Raw genomic sequence first — 6,960 nt, 5'->3', positions numbered from 1 at the left:
GATATTCTCATTAATGAGGAATCCTACGCCTAGTTCTCGTCTATCCGCTAATCCGCGATAGCGGAGTATGTGCCCGTCCTTCACTGAGCCCTATGACATCCCATTTAAAGCCCGCTAGTTCCTCGAACAGCACTGGTAGGGTAGCCTCAATGGATAAGGTTCCAGCTGTAAATGTTGCCAGGGGCAGATTTCAATGGCAGCCTATCCGAAGCCAGAGATTCTTACTGTCCGCTGCGTCACAGGTTTGACCGCCACCTTAGTCAGTTGCTCCGCAGCCGCTGCGGACTGAGGGCCGAGGGTTAATTTGTTTGATCGTAGAAGGTTGTGGCCAAGTACTACACCAGGGTGGCCAAATCCTGTTCTGGTGAGAGAGTGCGTTGTCGGTTCTGGTCACCGAGCTCAGGCCGCACCCCAGGCCTTTTTGTGCAATTCCATCGACACTCGGATCTGGTGGAGAATTACGTGGCTCCGGGATTCGAACCCCGGTCCTCTTGCACGCGAGGCAGATTTTCTACCTCTACGCTATCGTTGCTTCTATGCCCGTTCACTTCTACAGTGATTCTTTATCTCTGCTTTCTGCCCTGTCCTTAGTTACTTCATTAAACCCTACAATTATTTCCATTAAGAAAGAGCTCTATCGTTTGTCTTGTCTTGACCCATTGCTTTTATTAAATATCCGGGGTCACACAAGAATTTTTGGAAATGAGTTAACTGACCAGCCTGCTAGTGGTGCTGAGCAATGTGGCCATTTACACACTTCTACCCTTTCACTCCATTGCGTGCGTTCCCAATTGCACCCTTCTTCACTTCCTTTATGGCGAACTTATTGGAAAGGAAATAATGGCGGCACAGAATTATTTTACTGGATCCCTGATACGCTCAATATCCCTTCCATCCGTCTACCTAAGAATGCGCTTAATACTTTACTCGCTGGCCATGGTAGATATTCTTTCTACTTAAAAAAAATGACCCATCTCCATCTTCAACTTGTTCATATGGTACAGTGTGCGAAGACGTCGGTCATGACTTCCGGAATTGGTCCCTTACTGCTCCTTCGTTTCCCGTTTAAAGTCTGTTTGCTCATCGGACATTACACCGTCTACTGACCCCTCTCTCCTGAAAAACCCTGCTGCTTGTGCTGCTCTGATTCAAATGGCTCACCTCATAAACAGCACAATTCTCACATACACCCACTGAGTTCCTTTGTCTCTCTCATTCCTCCTGCACAAGCTCATCACAGAGAAGCGCTCTGTGTTCCTTTGCTTGGCGTGGATGCCTCTTGCTGTGGCCAGACATTGTGTTTAGACCAGCTGTGCTTGCGATATTATCTGTCCATTGACTTGACGTCTGCTAAGAGGGGAGGGCCCCGCGTTCCTTTGTGGGGCATGGGTGCCTCTCGTGGCCTGCCACTGTACTTTGACCCACCTACGGGGCAGAAACGTGGAGGCTAACGAAAAGGGCTCAGTTTAAGGACAACGCAACGAGCCATGAAAAGAAAAATGATAGGTGTCACGTTAAGAAACCGGAAGCGGGCAGAGTGAGTGGGGGAACAAACGCGGGTTAGTGACATCCTAGTCGAAATCAAGAGAAAGAAATGGGCTTGGTCAGGGCATGTGATGCGAAGGCAAGGCAACCGCAGGTAGTTAAGGGTAACTGAGTGGGTTCCAAGAGAAGGCAGGCGTAGCAGGGGGCGGAAGAAGGTTAGGTTGGCGGACGAGATTAAGAAGTTGAAATCCAGGGTTCGACGGAAACCCGTCTGGTCGGGTATGTTCATGGCGGAAAATCTTCAAGCGCCGACCAATCGTTAAAAAGGTGACGTTTCGGCCCCGGCTTACGGGGGCCTTGTGAATCAAGCGCCGACCAATCGTTAAAAAGATTTTCCGCCAGATTAAGAAGTTCGCAGGCATGGGGTGGGCGCAGCTGGCAAAGGACCAGGTTAATTGGAGAGAGATGGGAGAGGCCTTTGCCCTGCTGTGGGTGTAGTCAGGCCGATGATGATGACTGTGGGGGTGTTTGTGCTGTGCCATCACCTTTGCACAGGGAGGAGGGTTATGTGCTCCTTTGTAGGGCTTGGGTGCTCTCGCTCTGATCTGCCCACTGTGTATTGCCTGATTGGGATAGTGACTTCAGCTTTTCTTGTTCTTTGTTATTTTTGTAGCGATAGCAACATTACGGTAGCATTTCGAGCCTTCAGGGTGGGGGCGCCGCAATCCTGTGGCTGCGCGCCACCCTGTCGTTGTACCGCCACGCTGTCACGTGGTTGGTCACGTTGTGCGGAGCATCTGCCGGTGGCGCGGCGCCGTGGATGATCACGTGGTTCGTCACGTGGTTGGCCACGTGACCAAGTTCCACTCAGAGAGCTGTAGCTATTGCGTCACTCAGGTTTAACCAGAGCTAAACTACCGCCATTTTTAATTTATTTCCCTGCTTTTTGTCGGGCCGTGCTCACTTCGCTCTGACTGCCTGTACTTTGGCTTTCTACACGTGCCTCTGACTGCTCTGTGCCTTTGGTTTTTCATATTTTCTGTTTGTTGCGTTTATTTCCTTTCTGTTCTCTTTATATTAAATTTAGTTTTTTTGAGCGGTTAGCTCCTTTTCTTTTTTTGTATTGGCTTTAAGCTCGGTAAGGCGCTGCTGGTCTGGGCTTCGTCTCTCTGATTTATTTTTTTTTGCATTTTCTCTGAGAGGACGAGTAAACGGGCGTCTTGTTCTATAGAGAAAAGAAGGTACATTGGCGAATCCCTAGATTTAGGCACTTCGTAGCAGTTCAGAGTTGTGGATGGGTTCCTGGGGCCTGTTATTCTTGCGCAAAAGCCCATCAATCTCCGCTTCGCTACGTCCGTGGTGAAGTGCCCGAGACTTGGATGGTTGCAGCTCTTGAGGAGGTGTTCGTAAACCACACACCACTCTCCACATGCGCGAGATAGGCTTTAGAGCATCCAGCGATTCACAGAATGCCTTCCAACTGTCAGCCTGCAAGATTTGAATTCTACGCTGGATTTTTTTTTGAAGCGATGTTTATTGCCTCAGGGCATAAAAAGGATGAAATGATAGGAGAGTAAGATACTTAAATAAATGTCAAAAGTTGGGCTGATCTCATGAAATGAAGAAGTGAACGATGATATGGACCCTGTGTCCAGGCAATATAGGAATCCGGTTTGTCCTGTGAGACCCACTGCCGCCAGGTGCCTAATTCTCGTCGGCTTCAGCGCCGGGTAGTCCCACAACAGGTGGTGGATGTCCGTCTCACAGTCTATGATCTTGCAGACTGGACACCCGTGGCGGGGATATAAATCATTGAAATGCGGCCATTTGCGTGTCACAGCTGGAGTTAGGGCAACCCCGACCTGTATCCGCCGAAGCACAACCTCCTCTGCACGGGTAAGACCACGGGGGAGGGTTACCGCACACGGAGGGATTAGAGCACGTGTGCGGCGCCCGAGGTGTTCTTTTCTTGTTAAAAGGAGGGTGGAGTCATCCAGAGGGAGGACTCAAGGCAAAGACGAGGTTGGGGTCAAAAGGCGAGTCGCAGAATTTGCGCGGCTTTGTGAGCTCATGAGGTCACGCGGGACCCACTCAATATAAATTTGCTGCGGGATGCCTGCCGCTAAACGATGGATGTCTTGGGAGATTTCTGGGGTGCGACTGACTCGTCGTAGTAGGCGTGTGACGTGAAGGGCGTCGGTGCGAATGACAATGCGGGCCGTAGGTAGCATGGGAACGGCGGCCACGCAGCAAAGTGCCTCTTGAACCGCAAACATCTCCGCACAGAAGGAGGAAGGATGCTAAGCTGGATTTTCTTCTACGTGCGCCTTGCATGCATAAAATTGAGCAGCGACATTATGCGCCTGTATCTTTTCTCTGCTCTTCGTCGAAGTGATCAGAGGCGCTGCAGCTCCACATCGAAGTCTGTGAACTTTGGCATTGGAGTGAAGAAGGATTTTGCATTTTCCATAGCCTCCTTGATGCGTTCTTCAATAACTTCTGTACTTTATTCTCTGCAGGCGTCTTCCATAAGGGTTTTAAACGTACACCAGTCTATGCGTTGCAAACGTGTGGAAAATCTGCATCCAGCGAGAGCAGGAACGATAATATATGTGGGCATACGGTCACTTCCATGCGTTTGTACATCGGCAAACCACCGGACGCATCTTGCAAGGCACCGAGACACAAACGCGTAGTCCAGACAGCTCCTGTAAGACAAGCCGCGAATGTGCGTTGGAGAACCGTTGTTAAGGCATTGTAGGTAGTGGTCAGAGGCGAAACAGACAAGACGTCTTCCCGTCAAATTTATGCGTATGCCTCCCTACACGGCATGAGGCGCCTTAAAGTCGCCAGTGATCATCCAAGACCCAGGTGTAACAGCCAGCAAGTCCTTCAGTCCGTCGGTGTCAAGCCGTGTGGTTGGAGATAATTACGCGCCCAAAAGCCTAAACGTCAGGGTTCGTCTTTTCACCGTTACACAGACGTCCCGGTTATGGTTGTGAAGGGGAACCGTATGCTGCACATAAGCAAGCTCCCTTCGAATGTAGAGGATGACCTTGCTATTTCCCCTGTGCGTGGAGGATGCAAACGCTTCATAGCCAGAAGTTCGGATGGGCTTTCGTAAATTGGGCTGACAAATCACACGGACTAGAAATTTGTATTTATAGAAGTATTCGCGAATGTCAGAGATGCGGGAATTGAGTCCACCGGCATTCCACTGGGAAATGGATGCTTCTCTGATTTGGCTTTCAAATGGTAATGATAGGAGAGTCATTGTGTCTGCTGCTGAAAAGGTGCAAGGAATGAATTTAGCACGCCCATTACCTGCAATGCATTCCGTGCTGCTGGCGAGTGAAGGCTGGACAGCATCACACGCATGGCGTTCATAACGGACCTCAAGATGGCTATCACTTGCACTTCCTCACCCAGGGGTGTATATCTGTCTTGGGCTCGCCCAGCTGTAGGCGTAGGACTGCGGGGACGTGGTTCGTGGTCAGACACCGAGGTCAAGCGTGGCTGCGACAGTGGTGGCCATGTCACCTCTGAAGAACTCTTTCCGGCTTCACCTGTCACTGCGATTGCATTACTCTCTGGTGGGGGAGGGCAAGTAGCAGGAGCGATGGGGGCTCCCCTGCCACTGTCAGCCGCTTGTTTAGTAGATTGTCGGCGACGAGAACGACGCCGACACACCGTAGCTGTGGCCTTTCTGTGCGTTGAATAGTCTCGCGCCATTTGCTTCAACACCGCCCGTTCTTTCTTCAGGTAGGGACAGACTTTTGAAAAAGCGTCATGAGGGCCACGGCAGTTGGCGCACTTGAAGACAGTAGCGCGGCAACTGTCACTGCTATGTGGCTCAGAGCAGCGTCTTAATGCTATGGTGTTATTACAAATACCACTGACATGCGCAAATTTCATGCACTTCCGACGCTGAAACGGCTCCGGGACGAATGGGCGAACTGCATGTCATAAGTGGCCAACCTTCACATGCGATGGAATACACTCGCCTTTAAAAGTGAGCTTGACGCACCTTACAACAGGACAGGATGGTCATAGATGTGAAACGCGGGACTCGGTGACAAGTGTTCGCAGTAGTTAATAATTCTTGTTAATGATTTCTTTCTTTTTCGTCCGGTGGACTGCGCGCGACGCTAGCCACTCGGTTGTCACTCCGACGTCCCTGTGCTTGGAGCACTCAACGTGGGCGTTCCACTGACGTCATGCGTGGCGTCACTGTATGCTGATTCATCACCATGGCATGACTCTATGCCACCGACGCCACAGAACTGAGAAAAGTGCACTCAATAGCTGTTGCTGGGAGAAAAAAATACGAAAAAATACAAGCGACTAAAACACACTTGACTCTACTGCATGTCCCGTCTACACATGCTTGTGCAAGTTGTCATCGTTTTAACGATGTCCTCAACTGTGCTCAGTCCTGAGGACCACAACCAGAACGAAGAAGGCCCACAAGGACGGAAGCGCCTCCTCACTTCTCTGTTGTATTGCTTTTGTGCGGATTCATCAAGGTGTGGAATGCCTTGTAGCTTAAGAGAAAGGGCTGTTATGGAACCACAACCAGCCCGGCTCGAGGCAACCGCTGCCTTCAAGATAGTTTTCTCATAGGCAACCAAGGTCAGCGTCTAACACGGAACACCAGAAAAACGAAGGACAACAGGCGGGTGTTTCCTTTTTTCGCGCTGATTTTGTTGTCATGTGCCACATCGGCTACCATGCAGCTGCTGCACGCTCATGCTCGCTTAACTTGTGTTGATATTTAGCGCAAAAGTAAAGATCAACTTGCTCCTGGAACGCGAACTTTATTCATTATTGCCCCCTAGCAAGTCAGAACAGACTTAGAGACCACGAAGCAGCGTTTGAGAAACGCGATGTGGTGCTGAGAATGCACTCTGCGTGTTTGGTGCGTCGTAATTGGGGCATTATTGGTATATTTGATTTAAATTTACCTTGCATTAGTCTACACTTGATGTACGCAGCGGGAGATGCCCCTCAAGGAAGTGCCTGCAGCCAATGTCGGCAATCGATTGTGATCGCGTCGTGGTTAATCACATTTGGCGAAGGCACCTGGCAGCCACCTCCGATATGAGATTAAGCGTGTCGTCACGACAATCACTCAATGCCATTACCTGAAGTTTGGCACTGCATTCTGCCTCCTGCCACAGCGAGGTGTTCCGCGTAGCAGGAACAGCTGGAGCAGACGGTATGCGTACATACATCACCAGGCGAGCAGGTATAAGAACAGACAGCGCATGATTCAGTCGCGACAAACTGGCATACGTCTTCTCACAGTTGAACGTGACAGAGTCGAAGCGTCCCGCAATGGCGCCACTAGTGACATTGACTGAGAGTTCGTTAACGCTGGGCCGGAGGAACATATCTCGCCTTCATTTTTTAAAACTGCGATTGCATTGCAAACGTGCACTTCATTTTAAAGAGAACAATGATGAAAGCTGAGAA

This window comes from Amblyomma americanum, chromosome 6 (assembly GCF_052857255.1).
Source record: "Amblyomma americanum isolate KBUSLIRL-KWMA chromosome 6, ASM5285725v1, whole genome shotgun sequence".
NCBI lineage: Eukaryota > Metazoa > Arthropoda > Arachnida > Ixodida > Ixodidae > Amblyomma > Amblyomma americanum.
The sequence above is the reverse complement of the archived record's forward strand: the minus strand, read 5'-3'. Positions refer to the sequence as shown.